The sequence below is a fragment of the Arvicola amphibius genome, chromosome 5 (genome assembly GCF_903992535.2).
Source record: "Arvicola amphibius chromosome 5, mArvAmp1.2, whole genome shotgun sequence".
Lineage (NCBI taxonomy): Eukaryota > Metazoa > Chordata > Mammalia > Rodentia > Cricetidae > Arvicola > Arvicola amphibius.
In genome coordinates, this window is record NC_052051.1 from 23,482,653 (window position 1) to 23,500,470 (window position 17,818).

Genomic DNA, 17,818 nt, shown 5'->3' on the forward strand with positions numbered 1-17,818 from the left:
CTACAGCATTTCTGTTCCTTCAATGCAGAGCCATAACAAAGAGGACATAAGCTATTTCAAGGGATTTTTGCTGGAGAGAAGCCCCCATTATAAAAATTGCTTAGTCTGATCTAGATGTACCTCATCTTTACAAACCCAGTCAATAAAGTCTTTATTGTGCCAGCCACTCTACAAAAGATGCACTTACTGTAGGCTAAGGGTAGCATATAATACTGACTGATCCCAAAAACTTGTGGATGAATATATAGATTATTTTACCAGAAACTGAGACTCAGCTTTTTTAAAGCTTGTTAACCTGCATTTAAACACTTTTAAAGCCCATTTCTGTCAGTTTCATCACTGCCTCCTAGAGTTAAAGCCAATTTAAATAGTTAAGATAACAAATTTACCTAAGTAAGTCTTTAGTAATTTAAATTACTAAGTCTTTAGTAATTTAATTTATTAGTTATTCACTTTATACTGATTCAAAATCAGTTCAGTTTATAAACGAGTTTGCAACTCCTCTCGTACGTGTGTCTATATGCAGGTCAGTAGACAAACTGAATTATCATGCCTCAGGTACAGTCTGCCTGCTTGTTTGTTTTGTGAGACTGTCTTTTTAATCTTCACTAAGTAGGCTGACCTCGCTAACCAGTAAGCCTACCTCTGCTTCTTCTAGCACTTCTATTACAAGTGCAAACCCCTATACTTGACTTTTTAAAATATAAGTCCTGTTGATGACTTTGGAGCATGCCTTTAATCCTAGCACTCAGGAGGCAGAGGCAGGTGAGTTCAAGGCCAACCTGGTCTACACAGTAAATTTCAGGCCAGCTAATTAGACTTGGTCTCTGAAAGGGGGAAAAAAAATCTGTACCCCACAGAGCCCCTCTGCAGAACAGCTGCACTTTGGCATAAGCCCCAAGAGATGTTAATTCTAGCAAGCAAAGTTGCGGTTTCGTCTTGGCATTTGTACTTACTGGCCCTGTGTTCTGTGTGCAACTCCAATCTCATATTCTAGGGCAATTTCAAAAGGTACTAAATAGTCTCTAAGCAAAATATATAAAAACCTTCACCAGCCTGCCTGATTATTCTACCTAATACGGGGGGGGGGGGGGGGGGAACGACTTTTTCCCCCCAGAAAATTAAGACTGCAAGCTGAAGAAATGTGTAATCTTTTTGTACTATCCTAAAGCAAGGTCTCAAAGCTTATCTTGCTGCTAAGGAAGAGGCTGGTGTGAGCTTTAGAACTGACTTGGCTCATTACTAAGTTTACTTTTACACTAACATTTACAAATCAGTGAAGGACACAAGGAGATACCCATGAACACACCAAATACACTCTCCATAAGCAATAGGAAATGTTTAATGGTCCCCATTTTTCAGTTACAACAATCCTCCTACCTGGACGGTAAGTCATTCAAAGGTTAATTCTGTGTCCCTCCACAAATACAAAGAAACTATAAGCTGCCTATGTGACACTAGGTGATTGATCCTGCTCAAAATTATGCAGAGATGCCACTTTGTTTGGCAGGAGAAAGCCAGCCAGGCCTAGAGCGTGGACGGAGAAAAGAGGGAAGGCAGAGATGGTAGTTCAGATGCAATAGCTGCTGGCTCTGCCGTTTACCTGACAAAGACAGGCAGTAGTGGGTTCCCTCAGACTGCTAGGAGTGTCTAACATGCTATAAGGAGAAAGCATTCACTGAGTACCCTTGTGTAGCACTGTGGAGAGATTAGCACTCACTGGTTTACTGGAGAAGTCTTTCGGGTTTGGCCCTGCCAATCTTTTCTCAACTCACTTGAGCTTTGGGACAATAAATATAAAAGAACCTTGCAAACTGTGGAGGCTTTTACAAGATCAAATATTAGTACAACCCATATATCTGTCTATTCTATTAACACCACTGCTAGTGGGACCACCCTCAATGAGAGTCATGAGCAGATGGAGCACATTCTTAGGATACCACGAGTCAAGAGTCAACTGTGTCGCCTAGTTCTGCTCTGTGGAAAGGACACACAAAGTTTATGCATGTGGCTGCTAAATGAACATGTTCTGGTACCCCAATCTCAAACTCTCAATCTATATCCTCCCAGCTGAATTTAAGTATTGCAGGATACTTTGGTATGTAGGCTGTATGCTATTCTAAGCCCAAGAGGACAGACACATGTCTAGGGAGTTGTAGAACATTTGAATCGTATCACAGAGGTGTATGCCATAAAGCCTAGCTTTCAGGTCTGGTTTGCTGGTCTGGTCCAAACGCCCACCCTCACAAACTAACAACCCCCAACTTAATAAATATCCCTCTTTTATATTTCCCCCTTTATTCCTCTGACCTTTTAAAAAAGACAAAGTAACAAGTAACTAAGGCTGGTTTTGAATGGCTATATAGCCATGGGTGATGACAAACTCCAGACCCTCCTGCTTCTCAAGTGCTGGGATCAACAGCATGTGCCACCACATCTAGCCTCTTTCTGGATTTTTCAAGATTAACATGTCTCAGAGTGGGAATCCTAAAAATATCAATATCCATTTCAGCAAAAAACTATCTCATTTGATAAACTATTCCCTACTGCGAGGCAAACCTTGCTTTATAAACTGTGTGACTAAGAGCAAAGTACCCAAAACTCCAAGACTTTTTTTTTTTTAACAATACAACTGAGGAGAGGTGGGTGGGAGCATGGGGAGGGCAGAGGTCATACAACAACCACATGTGTTATTAGAGAAATCTGTAATGACAGATTAGCTGGAACTTTGTTTTTATGTTCTTACCGTGGCAAAAAATAAAATAAAATAAAATAATGGAGAAGAACCTGGCCAGAATACTACAGAACAGCTTGGGTTGGGATGTCCTCTAGCTCTAAGTCTAGGGTTTTTTGTTGTGTTTTGCCTTGGCCCTTTGATATCCTCTCTCCCACTCCATCCCTCCTAGCCCCTCTCTCCCACCTCTCTTTAAAGACAAAGTCTCATATAGCTCAGTCTGGCCTTGAAGTCTCCCTACTTTCCACTTCCCAAGTGCTGAAATTACAGGGATGCTATCATACCCCATAAGATCAGGATTTTTGTATCCTATTTTTCCTTTAAGTGAGATGGGAATTCAGGAAAGCATGGAACAAAAAACAAAGACAGCATCTCAAAAACACTGCTATGCTGGAGGAAACTAGAGGGACTGCCTCCTAGGCCACTGTCTTCACTTTCACTTGCTAGACAAACAACTGCTTAAAAGCTGGAGCCTTACTAATTAAATCCCACCAGGAACAAAGGCTTTGAAATGCAATTACAGCTCGAAGGGATGGGGCAGCTTCTTCAAGTTAGTAAGAAAGAAAATTTGGCAAAAAAAAAAAAAAAAAATTGACCATTTTCCCAAGTTCAAACATTTCAGGCAGAAACTATGTTCTAGAACACAAAGCCAACACTTGGGGGTGGGAGGAGAGCTTTGCAAACATACAAAAGTCCTAAAAAGTATGGACAACTCCTAAATTTTTGGTAACTGAGAATCTCCCCAAATTCACTGCAGTAAAAAGAGCCTCTGATTCTGAGTACCAGTGCTTCATACATCTCTTCCCATTTAACCTTCACATAAGATTTGTTTTCTAAATAGGAAAATGAGACAAAGTAATTAGTTAATAAAACAAAGCCACAACTGGAATTCAGGTTTGTCTGACTGAAAAACAAAAACAAAACAGAACAAAAAAGTAGGCATCTACAGGGGCCAGATTGTGTGCGGAAAAATTCTTGAGGTAATAATTTCTAGGGCAAGAATATTCATCTGAGTCAAACACACACACCCACACCCACACACCAACCCCCTTTTCCTCCCCCCCTTGTACAATTCTTCAATTTGCATAGGACTTTTGTGAATGCCATAGATGTCTGTCTGTAAGGCATTTAGAATCTCATTCTTCCTTCAAATTCTATATTGAAATCTAATTCCAAGAGTTTAAGAGATAGATCAAGAGGCCTTCTGCCCATCCCTCGCTGCCTGGTAACCAAGAGCAGCTGAGCCACAGAAGCAGCAGAACTTATGGGCAAACTGCTTAGCTTTCTCCAGAAATGGTTATCCTTATCATTGACAGCAACTTTCTTTCTAAACCACTCAAATAACACCAGGGTTATCTAAGGACAGAAGACAATGGAGTCTTTAGAAGGTTATTAGGGCATAAGAGCCAACTCTGTATAAATGGGTTTTAGTATCTTTATAATATAAAGAACCTGAGAACTACCTTTCCCTTTCCACAATGTAAGATGAGAACAAAAAGACTTGCCCTGGAACCAAGCACACTTACCAGATACCTTCATTTTGAACTCTAGAACTTGAAGAAATAAATTTATTGTTCATAAAATAACAATTTTGTCATAGAATCACAAAAGGACTAAAATAATATCATTGCTAGTCATCCCCCCAATCCCTTTTAAAGACTGCAGTTTTTTAAGTTATATGATTTATGTAAGGTAAACAGCCAGTGTGGGGACCTGACATTCTACAGATTATCTGTAGACCTGACTCTGATTCAGCCATGACTCCCTCATTAGGCTTCAATCCTAATCTTGGATTAAATTAAGCCGAGTGTTTAAACCTGCCCAGGACTAAACCTGTTCCTCATGGAATATTCACCTCTAAGAAGGGGCTGCTATTCTTGGTCTTGTTGCCTGATGCTGCTTAGTCAGTTTTAGCCAGTCATGTTGGGTTACTTCTGGCTTCATCTTCCTGCCTTTGCCCTGAGATAACTCTAGGGCAGCAAGTTGGTAAATAGCCATCAGTGATAGACTATCTCTGGAAAAAGCTAAGCAATTAGATGGGTCAGTCTAGGGACTCTTTTTAGCACAGAGATTCTGGTTACCAGGCACCCATGGATGACAGAACATCTATTAATCTCATTAAACTCATCAGGCCCCCACTCATTAACACTGCCCAAATGATCACTACTGGCCACACAGAACTAATTTCAAGTAGCACTGACAATTTCCACTCCCATGAGGAACTTCAGCTCTCATCTAGCCAACCACAGAAGGCTTCTAAAAGCATGGAAGTGCAAGCTGAACTGGCTACAGATCCATAAGGCTCCGCTGTGGCTTAGCTGTTCATGTGACCTGACAAGTCATGTGATTTCAAAAAAAAATTTTTAAACATTCTTTTTCTGAAAACAGAAAGCATCTCCCTGATTATTTTTTCAAATCTGCATAGTAATCAAGTAGGCTAATCAATTTGAAAGTGCTCTGTTGTATCTTTAATAAATTATGAAAAGATATAGGGCTGGGCAGTGGTGGCGTACACCTTTAATCCCAGCACTCGGGAGGCAGAGGCAGGAGAATCTCTGAGTTCGGGGCCAGCTTGGTCTACAGAGTGAGTTACAGGACAAGCTCCAAAGCTACAGAGAAACCCTGTCTTCACCCCCCATAATAAAATAAGTAAAAGATATAGAATTTACATATTTCTATTACTGCCCAAATTCTTTTTTATTAATTAATTAACTAATATAGTTTTTCAAGACAGGATTTCTCTGTTTAGTCCTTGCTGTTCTGGAACTCACTTTGTAGACCAGACCAGGCTGGCCTCAAACTCAGATCTGCCTGCCTCTGTGCTGGGATCAAAAGTGTGCACCACCAACACCTGGCTACCACCCAACTTCTATACCTCACATTCAAAACCCATTTTGGAGTGTTTTCTGTACTGGCCTTGCTGAAACCAAGTAGAGACTGCTCTCTTGCTTGTCAAGAAGCCCTCCTTCACCATGGTGGCATGGGCTTTTAATCCCACCACTTAAAAGACCAAAGCAGGTATATTTCAGTAAGTCGAGGCCAGCCTGATCTAAACAGTGAGCTTCAGGGCATCCAGGGTTACATGGTTAAAAATTAAAAAAGCCATCTTGGCACCTGGTTTTTATTATTGTTGTTAGTTTTGTTTCTCCTCCGACATGGTGAAATAGCAAAGCAGCCCAGACTCCGGAGTTGTGCAGGAGGACTGGGTTCCAAACCTAGTCCTGTCAATTCATGAGCTTGCCCATGTCCCTCTCCCTCACACTTGCTAGGCCTCAGAATCCTCAACTACTGAGCAGGTTTAAACTATTCTGCTATGGCCAGACAGTACCCAGGGGACCAGTGACATGGCTCAGCTCGTCATGGCCACTAAGCCTGAAGACCTGAGTTTGTTAGACCCACAGGACATTTACAGCAGAGCAAGAGAATCAGTTCTCGAATGCTGCCCTCTAAACTCCAAATGTGCACCCACAGACTGACTAAATAAGCGAATAAATGTAATTTCTAAGAAAATAGAAGCTGGGGGCTAGAGAGATGGCTCAGCAGTTAAAGAATAATGACTGCTCTTCTGGAAGACCCAAATTCAACTCCCAGCATCCACTTGGGAACGCATATCTGTCTGCAACTCCAGTTTCAGGGCTTCTGACACATATACATAGAGGCAAAACACCAATGAACATAAAATAAAAATAAATTATGTTTTTAAAGTGTTTAAAATTTAAGAGATTAAGTCAGGCATGGTGATAGACAATTCCAGCATTCTGGAGGCAGAGGAAGGCTGATCTCTGTGAGTTCAAGGCTAGCCCAATGTGATGGCTATTTTTGGTTGTTAACGTAACTATATCTGGAATTAACTAAGTCCAAGTGGTCGGGCACACCTATGAGAGAGAACTTTCTTAACTAAACCATCTGAAGTGGGAAGGCCCACTTCTAATCTGAATTTTTTGAGGTAGGAAGATTCACTTTTAATCTGTGCCACGTCTTCTGCTAGCTGCCTATATAAATAACATGGAAGGAAGCTCACGTTCTCTTTGCCTGCTTGCTCTCACTTTTGCTGGCAAGTCCATTCCTTCACTGGCATTAGAGCCTACTTCTTTGGAATTCCAGTGTATACTGGGGACCAGCTGAGACATTCAGTCTCTTGGACTGAACAACTACTGGATTCCTTGACCTTCTGTTCATAGGCAGCCATTGTTGGATTAGGCATTCTAATAAATCCCCTTTCTACATATATAGATTCATGTTACAAGTTCTGTTCTTCTATTATCTAGTTTATACAGCAAGTTCTAAGACACTCAGGGCTACACGGAGATCCTGCCTCAAAAATAATGAATGAATGAATGAATGAATGAATGAATGAATGAATGAATGAATGGGTATGTGAGGGGGGGGAGAAAGAAAAGGGGGTGTATCAGTCTAATGTTAGGGACTAGTAGGTATTAAGAAACAGAATGTGGCTGGGTGGCGGTGGCAATGCACGCTTTTAATCACAGTACTCAGGAGGCAGAGTCACGTTGATCTCTGTGAGTTCAATGCCAACCCAGTCTACAAAGTGAGTTCCAGGCTAAGTGAGTTCCAGGACAGCCAGGGAAACACAGAGAAATCCTGCCTAGGAAAAAAATAAAAAGAAACAAAACAAAACAACAAAACACACAAAGAAACAAACAATGTTATGGTTTGGATATCAACAGCCCCAAAGATTCATATACTGAAGTCTTATTCCCCAACTAGAAGCACTATTTTTTAATAACTTTACTATGAGGATGTCAGTCAGTCTATCAAGGATTTTAACCCACCCACTGATAACCTCATGGCAGAAATGGCTGTAAGGAGGCAGCACCTGACTGGAGGCTGGAAGTCATCACCAACACATCTTTGAAGCATGTATCTCACTCATCTTCTGCCCTTTTGTCTCTCGGCATCTGGCCACCTTGAGATGAGTACTTTGCTTTACTATGTCCTCTACCATGACATTCTGCTTTACCAGACCCAGAAACAAAGAACCAAAAATGAGTTGAAACTATGTACCCAAACAAACCCTCACTTTCCTTAACTGATTTATTATTATGATGATGATTTATTCATCTATTTTGTCACAGTGACAGAAACTAACACCTCGGGTAACCCAATGTCCCATGAACACAGACTAATCCAGTCACACACTCTCGGTGCTCCACAGTCCAGTTCTGACGGTTTTCACCCGTGTTTCCCAATGCAGTATTAGTTAACCAGATCATCAGAGTTAGAACAGAAAGTCTATATAATCCTCTTATCCCTTGTCTTAGTGTCTAGCAAGTACCTACGAATGTCAACAGTGTCTCCTCTCCATGCCTGTCAAACTGTCACAGCGAAAGAAGGGATTCCAGGCTTTGCATAGGCCACCCTCACTCACTGGTGCCCTAAGGCCCTAGTTCTGTCCTAGTTCACTGTGGTCAGTATGTGAAGGCCCTGAAGGGACAATGTAAAGCAGAAACAGAAGGCTTCAGTCACACTCACTCCACACCATGGTCCAAGTGTGTATCCCATCTCTGTTAGCTTATACACAAATTCGACTTTTGACTGTGGCTTTGGGTGGAAGCTTAGAATTTATGAAACGTGCTCCTTAACAATTATGGGGAAATGCAACAAATAGTGGGTAGGTAACTATCTTAATAATCTCTAAAACTGACTTAAGTTCCTAAGAGAAGTCACCCACAACCCTACCTATCCATCTAATAATCACTAAAACTCCAAATTCTAAGCTAATTATAGACCAAATACTAGCAAATAAACTATGTGTTTATTCATCTAGTAATCAGTCTGGTAACTAGACTCAAACAGGGGATACCTTCATGGTCACAAAGCAGATGTGCCCTGGTAAAAGTCCACTGTCTCAGAAGTAGCCTAAGCAAAAGTTTGGGTTACCAGACAGGAGGAGAAACATGAAAGATCTACCAAAAGGGAGACTGTCTAAGATGAATCACCACTGGGTGGTGGCAAGAAACTAAACTGTGGGAACAATATCTGGAATCGTCTTTCAAACCTATCCTCCCGCACCTGCTTCTGTAAATACATATACAGAGTAGGGCTGGAAAGTGTTTGAAATGGGAGAACATCTGTTACTGTCTCCTAGTCCCTTGACAGATGCATACTTACTCTTGTCTTGAGGGAATACACAACACAGAGACTTTAACCAAAATATGTGGAAGCTTTATACAAGTGATTCCTCAGGATCCTGACCAACCTAAAAAATTAGCATAAATATCCTCTTCACTCTGCAGATTAAAAAACTGAGTCTCTGGCTGGGGACGTAGCTCAGTAGTAGAGTACTTGTTTATTAGTGTGCATGCATAAAGTCCTGGATTCTCTCCCCGTACCACAAAGGAAGAAAATAAAAAACTAAAAGCAACTGAGTCTAAGAGTCACAGCAATTGGCATGATGGGAGTGAGAAGACTGCAGCTTGTCTGATCATTCATGTTTCTTCCTTCTCCATGAGATCATTCTCGGTGATTTCTCCATCCACAAGAATGATCCTGGCTTTACCAGTAATGTACATACAACCTTATACAATCTACTGTATACTGTAAACTGCTATGTGCCACTTGTGCTCACTGAGAAGCTAGTCTTGGAATCAGGGTTTCCTTGCTGTTTCAGACCCAAGGATGTTCATATCAAAGTGTCCTCCACAGCCCCTATCTGGAGATAAGTTGGTCCTCTTACCTGTGCTGTAACAGAGAAAGAGTATAATGAAACAACCCCATAGCAGCTATTTTACTTTGAGAATAGCTAGAAGGTAAAACATTCCCAACAGAGGTAATGCTACCATTTATCCCACAATATACAACTACCTACAATGGGAAAGAAAGGCTGAAAGAAAGGCCACAGAGAGAAACCCCAACTGGTTTCTGCTAGATGTGTGAGTACCCAATTTGATATTTTCTCTATCTGCTGCTATTTGTTCTTTGACTTGGCACCCTCACTCAAGAGAACGCACTCTATTGGGAACTCTAGCAGACTTGACTGACTTAAAGAGGCTTCCCCAGTCAATTTCTGCTGATGTTTTGAGAACCTGATATAATGTTTTGCTTGGCTATCTATCACTTATCTGTGTATCTATCATCTGCTATTTAGTCTTTTATCTTGGATTGCTATATACTTAGCTCATTTGTTCAAAACCAAAAATTTGGCTCTCATAGGTCACTCTCTGGAACACATAAAACATTAGATTTTAGACCACAAAAGACCCTTCAGGTCTGTATATATGGCTAATCACATAAAGAGCCCTGACTACATACCTGAACTGTCTTGTCTTTTAAGCCTCTTCCTGAGGCAAATGACGATGTATGTTCCATGTAACCAAAGACAAGTTATTACTTAGTCCTATTTAAGATAGAGATGGCACAAATCTGAGAGACCAGAGTTGGTTTTTTTAACCTTGGAAAAGAATGGCTTCAATACTGAGTCTAGGGTTGGTCAGCTTCTGATCCTTCAGGCAAATTTACGTGGTCTTTCCTATAGTATGCTCACAAGCCCAAGAGCCAATCAGCACTTGCTGGGAAACTGCAAAATGCCCCCCTCCCACTTCTCATGCCTCATGAGGCTGGCTCCTCACAGTGATAATGTGGCAAGATTAGTCACTGCTTGCTGTTGCTTGATTATAGCTATTCTTTGCTGTAAATGAAGTTTAAAAGTCATCAAAGGGTTTGTCAGCTGTGACTTATGAGCCTTTCTCCTGCAGGGAAGTCAGGCAGTGACAAATGCCCTTCTCGTTCTGCTATCCATTATAAGTTGGAAAGTGCCATGTTCCAATTACTGGAGACCCCAGTACAGCACATGGAAAACCTTGCTCCAGGCTTCAGCCATTACTCAGGCCTGGCAGGGTTGCCCTAGGCCCAAATCCCATAGAATAAGAGTAGACAAACATACTTTTCCTGACTTTTGAGCCAGCCCCTTCCAACCCTTACCTTATATTAACCCTGGTGGTTTACTTCAGACACATTTCATTGTACCATATTGGCTGTCTTAAAGTAGTAGGTTAGAGACATGAGGAAATAAGATCGACTATACATACATATATATTAGGTAAACTATTGAAACATGATCCCTTCAGAGGAAAGGCAAGACGATAAAGTACCTAAGATGTTCAGATAAAACAAACTGAAAGGACCTTTAGAAAAACCTCTATTATAATCAGTGGTCACAGTATTCAACATCCATAATATGCTAAGCCCTGTCATGCTAGATGATAAGGAATGTAAAATGATAAAATATGGTTCCTCTCTCATGGCAGGAAAAAATTAAGAACCAGACAAAGTGACTTCCTTAAAGTCAAAACTAAGTTAGATTTGTTTTATACGTATTAGTGTTTTGCTTGTATGTATATTATGTATGTATGTATATAATGTATGTATGTATGTATGTATGTATGTATGTATGTATGTGTATCACTTGTTTCCTGGTGCCCTCAGAGTCAGAAGATGATGTGGGGACACCCAGACCCCAGCAGATCTGTAGCCACAGCACAATCCCTGAACACCCTGACTCTGAACCCAGAGCCAGTGAAAGAAATACACCCAGTATCTGGAACCTGAGCCAGTTAAACAGACACCTTATCCCTGAACCTTGAACTAGCAAAAAACACCCTGACCCTGAAACCAGAGCCAAAGAAACACACTTGCCCCTAGAATCAGAGCCAGTTAAAGAAATATGCCCTGACCCTAAAATTAGAGCCAAAAGGCTAAAAAAAAAAAAAAAAGGACCAGAAAAAGAAACAAAGTTTGGCCCTGAAATCAGAGCCAACTCTACCCCTGACCAACTGAAATACAAAACCAACCAATACGTAAGCAGGAAAACCCAACCAATCCTCTAGCAGGAGACAGTCCCCCTAGTCTAGAGGTGTGACCTCTCCATGACCCCAGACATCATGGGCTCCTCCCCTTAATAAGAAGGGTCAATCAGAAGCAGGCAACTCCTCACCCAATAGGGAGCAGCCAACCCCAAGTCCCTGGCCAAGCAGGTTTGGAATTCCCTAAGTCCTTCCCTCTTTGCCTGATCACTATAAAAAACAAAAACCTTCCCTGCACTGCTGGGGGTCTCTCCTGCTCTGCTGCAGATGCTGCTTCCAACAGTCAGAGAGGCCCAAGTTAATTCACCATAAAGACTCTTTGCTTTGGCATCATCGGTCTCATGGCGTGGTATTTGGGGATCTGTACTTTGGGCATAACAGGGTCCCCTGAAACTGGAGTTACAGACGGTTGTGAGCCCCATGTAGGTGCTGGGAAGTTCACTCATGTCCTCTCCAAGAGCAACAAGTGTACTAAACTACCAAGTCATCTTTCCAGCCTCCAAAATACGTTACACTGCTTGTGCAGATATGAGTAGTTGTACATATTAGTAGGGTTGTTGGAAGATAAAAAAACAACTTAATTCAAGAAGCTTCGAAAACATTACAAAGCATGCAAATAAGGTTAGGTTTGGTAATCCCAGCACTCAAAATCAAACGAACAAGGCATGCATACATTGGTTCCTCCTATCATGGTTATTACTGTTAGAACTCAAAAAATTTTTCCTTGTGATTATGATGAGACAGGTGGTTCAGCTCTACTTTAACAGTAATCTGAGCCAAACTATGATGAATGGAACAGTACTATCACCGGATACAATCAAGATTCTTCAAATGAGTCACCAAAGTCTAGGAGAGACTTATCTTTTAACGTCACAGGGATGGTTCTGAATGTCACACAGGAGTGGATGTCCATCAAGTGTTCAAAGAATAAATAATGAGTATCTGAAATAAAAAAAGAACCTATAGGACCTACAAAGAATTCAAGTTGTAGAGAATAGAAAAAGTGCCTTTAAGCCAAGCTCCCCAAAAAAAGTCTACCTCGTGCACTGAGAACCAGACACACAGATTAGTCGCTATATGGACAAGAAAGCCTTGAGGGTTGAAGTGCAAGGCATCCTGTTCACGCATACTCTGTATCTGCGGGAATCTACTCCAATTACAGCACAGGGCTGTGCCACAGTTGTGCACATGTCACCCCTTTGGGTCTATAATAGAGAAAGCAAAGAGTAACAGAGAAGATGACTAACTCACCCCTTACTAGGCCAGGCCAAAGGTGAACCCCTAGGGCCTAAATCCCACCTCTACTAGCTAAGAAACCTTGGGAAGGTACTTTACTTCTTCAAAGATTGCCTCCCCTCAAGGTGTGGTAGTGCAGACTTCTAATCCCAGTGTGGATCCCAACTTCTTCCCCACCCCCTCAAGACTAAGGCAGATAGATTACTAGATCCAGCGACACAATGCGACCTTGTCTCAAAACAATGAAAACCTCAAGGTTCCCCACCTGTAAAGGGAAAATAAATTTCTGTCCTGTCCCGATGCAGTACAGGAACTGTAAAAGTAGAAAGAGATCTCGCGCTGAATGTGCAATGCAGCTTCTGGCAAGAAGACCCCGTAAGGGTGGGAAGTCTGCACAGGCAGAGCCACCCATGCAGGCAGGCAATTAGCTGGAAGCAGGACAGGACAGTACAAATTGGCACTGCAACCAAGTGTGTTGCCTCTCAAGTAGAAGGGTTGATTAAAATCCTTTCAAGTAGAATCAATATTTTCCACATCACAACAATCCTTCCCCCTGGAAATTCTGACCACCGTCCCTAACAGCCTCACAAAAGGCTCGGTCCTAAAGATAACAAGTGCACTCACTTGCTATGGTTTTGGTTTTAATTCCCACATTCAGGTAGAGATATGGGTGCTGAGTCAAATATAATTTACGACTCTGCTATAGTTTAAATGGTGAACGCCCCCACATACCCCTCCCCACCCCAAAGATCCATGCATAAAAGGCTTGGTCCTGGGAATGGTATCACTGGGAGGTGACTGAACTTTCTTTGCTACCTGGATTGTCCTGTCAGCAATTTTGGTTCATCGTGCACTCTTGCCATGGACACAAAGCAGAAGGACAACTGACTATGAGTTTGAACCTCTAAACTGCAAGACTTTTTTTTAAATAAATTAAGCTAGCTTAGGTTTATTCTAAGAACTGACTAACACAGGCTCTAAGAAATCATCCCATAGTGTCACGTTTGGCACAAAGAGGACCACTCAGAATAATGCCAGTTATTTTATTTCATTAGTTTATTGCAATAAGAGTTTCTTTTTTAAAAAGATAAAATGAAAAAATGGTGTGTGTGTGTGTGTGTGTGTGTGTGTGTGTTTGGGCATGTGAATGCAGTGCCTACAAATGCCACAGAAGGTATTAGATCCCTTAGAGCTGGAGTTATAGGTGGTTGTAAACACACCAACATAGGTGCTGTGAACTGAGTTCAGATTTTCAATAAGATCAGTGAGCACTCTAAATCAACAAGCCATCTCTCCAGCCCTCTCTGTTGTATAGCTATTGCCTCCAAACTGAAGCATGGGAGGTGGGGGTGACTCCATTCTTGGGGGAAGGGGCAATACCAATAATGACCCATAGACTCATGAAGCAAAGGAAATTCACAAGGCTCAGAAAGATCCTAAAACCTTTGAGATTCACATGGTCTGTGTCCTGGTTTTTATAAATAGTAACCAGTAGCCAGGGAGAGAATTCTGTCTCACTGAGCTACCTATAAATTGTGCAGGGAGCTCCAGAATCACCATCTATGCAGGGATGGGTTTATCCCCACACTGCTACTGCCTTGAGTCATTCACACTCCCATAAACAACCCAGCACCCTCAGCTACCTACACTCTGGTAAACTACCCACAATGAATTCATTGTTTCACTAAACTCGTCTGTAAGACTTTGGTTCACATTACCCCACAAAAAAAAAAGTCAGACAACAGGGATTCACTCTGTGGTCAGGATAGCCTTGAATTTGTAGTGATCCTGTTTCAGACAGCTAGCTAAGGGCTGGGATTGCAGCTATGACCTACAGGCCCAGCTCCTATTGTTCGCTGTGTAACTAACTCCACAAATACTAAGTATCTCCTATTGTGATCAGACAAACATGCACCTACTGTACTGTCTAAAACCTTTCAGAGCTTCCCGACTATCAATAATCAAGTCCAAATCTCTGATAAAACTATAAGGACTGTTACTAAGGCCACCAAATTCATATGCAACAATCTTAAGCAATTACAAGCCACTCATTTTACACACGAGTAGATCACAGTACAAAGACAAAATTAGTTGCTCTATGTAACACAGTGAACAAGTCAGTATGAACTGGATCTGAAGGAATGGACTTCAATGTAAAGTTCAAAACTTCCTTTGTTCAATTAGTCTACATGGGGTAGGTATAGGAATGCAGCACTGTGTAGCTCAGGAAACCTTCTCCTTTCAGGAATAACTTTGTTTGAGGCTACCATCCTGAACAACAGAACTGGAGCAATGACCGAGATGGACATTTGTGCTTGGCATGATGTATTTCTTCATACTTATGTTGAAAAGCTGTCATGAACATCAAAGTAAGGCCAAATAACGAAGCACTACAACTTTGGCAAAACCAGCTAGCTCCTATTACTAGCCCTGCACCTTCCCAAAGTTCCAAACTATTCAGTTCAACTGACAGGGCTGGAAGCAACTGTGGTAGCTATGGTTCTTTTACCCCTGTTATTATTGTATAATTAGAGATTATACTAAACAAACTTTTATGCTCTAACAATTGAATTAAAAATAAATAAAAGTAGCTGGGCACCATCCTAGCAATCAGGAGGGAGAGGCAGGCAATCTCTGCGAGTTCAAGGCTAGCCTGTTCTACATGATCTAGTTCCAGGACAGCCAGGGCTGTTAAAAAGAGAAACCCTGCGAAAGAAAAGGAAAGGAAAAGGAAAAGAAAAAAAAAAAAGAAAAAAGACAGACAGAAAGGAGAGGGAGGGAGGGAGACTAAGTCACTGGGTTCTTTCCCCAGCCTCCCCATCAAAGTTCCCTTCAACTGAGAGAGATCTCAATTGCAGAAGAAAGGGAACAGGCTTCTAGGATGCACCGGTGTGTAAACCCAAGAACAAATACTTACTAGTTATGTCTCTTTGGTTGTATCAATAAACTTCCTGTATCTCCACATGGCATATACATATTCTCACTACATACTAGGTCATTCACCAAGCTCTGCTGATTTGCCTTCTTAAATTATTTTAAAAATGTGATTCATACTTCACACTCTGGGCTTCTGTAAGAGCAGTAAGTACTCTTAAGCACGAAATGTCTCTCTAGCCCCCACCTCTTTTCTTTCCTTGATTTCTCCCGAGAGGGTTTTTCTGTGTACATATAATAGCATCTTTATTTGTTTATAGTTTTCAATAAGCATCATCCAGTAGAACTACTGCTTTAATAACTAAATGAATTTATAATAGTCTAGGCTGGTGGTCACTGCAGAATTTTTCCAACTTCTCACTATTATAAATAATATCATCTGAGAGAAAGCTTATTCTAGATACTATATATTTTCTTGGGATAGATTTCCAGAAGCAGAATTACTGATCATATGTATGAACATTTTTACAGCTCAAGATATACAACCTAATTGCTTCCCAAACGGCTATATCAACTTACAGTGCTCTCTTGAATGACTGCCACTTTCATGACAAACAGGACCACATATTATATTGTGCTTGTGTACAAGATGTGAATTAGTAGGGGAAAACAAATCCTCGTTGTTGTTCTGCCCATGTGAAAGTGAATAGTTTTCTGATTATGTTTACTAGTTTTGTTTTGTTTTGTTTTGTTTTTTACTTCACAGAGTTCTGAATGATACAAGGAAATAATTATAGATCCTTAGGCAAAGGAACAAGAAAAAGATTTATTTACTAATTTATCAATAAACCATTTATTAGGGCCGGAGAGGTGGCTCTGGGGTTAAGAATGCTTATTCTTTTGCAGTGAATGCAAGTTTGATTCCCAGCACCCATTTCAGGCAGCTCACAACCCACTAATTCTCCAGTTCCAGGGTATCCAAACCTGTGTGCACTCCTTAGAGAAATCATCAAGAAATTCTAATCTTGTTAAAAGAAACAAAATGAAGTCAGTCCACATCTATGGGAAGTTGAAACAGCAATAAGTTATAGAAGCTTGAAAGCACGTAGTCTGGGATGCATAAGGATTCATACTGCAGAAATGACACCAGAGAAACCGGATGACAGTACATCAGAACTTTGTGGCCACCAAAGAGTATGAGAGCCAATATTTATTCCTGTGTGATAAGCCACAGTGCTCTTTAAGAAGGCACACATTAAGTGCTCTTCAGAGTCTAACCCACCAACTCATCAACTGGACAGAGTGTCCTATTCTCATGCTGACTCCTCTTTCTCTCATGTTAAGTCTTCTCTCACCAAGCCGCAGAGAACTTTCCTACTATTTTCTGTTTAGCACAGTGCTAGACATAGCAGGGGTGCTAAGAATGCTCACAGATGGATTATTTGGAAGTTCATGCATTAATACTCAATAAACCCTCGATGCCTTGGCATAGCCTCTAATCTTAGAAACCACTCAGTTCATTGTCTGACCTCAGAAATCTTCCTACTTCTTGTTCATTCTGCCAAATTAAAAAAGAAAAAAAGTGCTTGAGTACAAAAAGCTATAAAGTATGATAACTAAAAAACACATCAGGTAGCCAGACAGGAAGACCAGGGAGACATGAATCCTTCCCTAAAGCACAGTTTTCAAGCCAAGGACTCTCTTCTCAGTCTTACCAGCATTGTAACATTAAAACAGAATTTACCAACTGAGTGTTACAAGTCTCTTTTGAGGAAACTCAAACAATACCTTAAGGTATTACTGCTTTCTACACTAATCACAGTACCTCAAAGAAGGCAAGAATATTAACGGGATGATTATTTTTAACAACCAATATGAATGCCTTGCTGGCTGTGGTATGAGGCATGGGCTGTGGATATTATGTGCTGGCTAAAGTCCATCCTAAGAGACTGTTATCAAAATGATGCCTCGGTGTCATCTCTTCCTAGCCTGACTTCTTCCCGATACAACAGCATCGCCATTTATTTTATATCAGCATCCTCACTGCCTTTCAGGACAGACCCACAGGAGGTGCTCAAGGACTATCTACTGAACTGAACTGAGCTACAAACCATGCACTATGACCCCTAAACCTCCCTTCCCCCATTCCTGC

The 17,818-nt window shown here is 41.2% G+C and overlaps 1 protein-coding gene across 2 annotated transcripts in view; it reads right to left on the reverse strand.

Moving 5' to 3' along the window:
- Raly (RALY heterogeneous nuclear ribonucleoprotein) overlaps positions 1 to 17,818 on the reverse strand; it is a 73,556-nt gene that overhangs the window by 10,354 nt on the left and 45,384 nt on the right. The window lies entirely within an intron of this gene.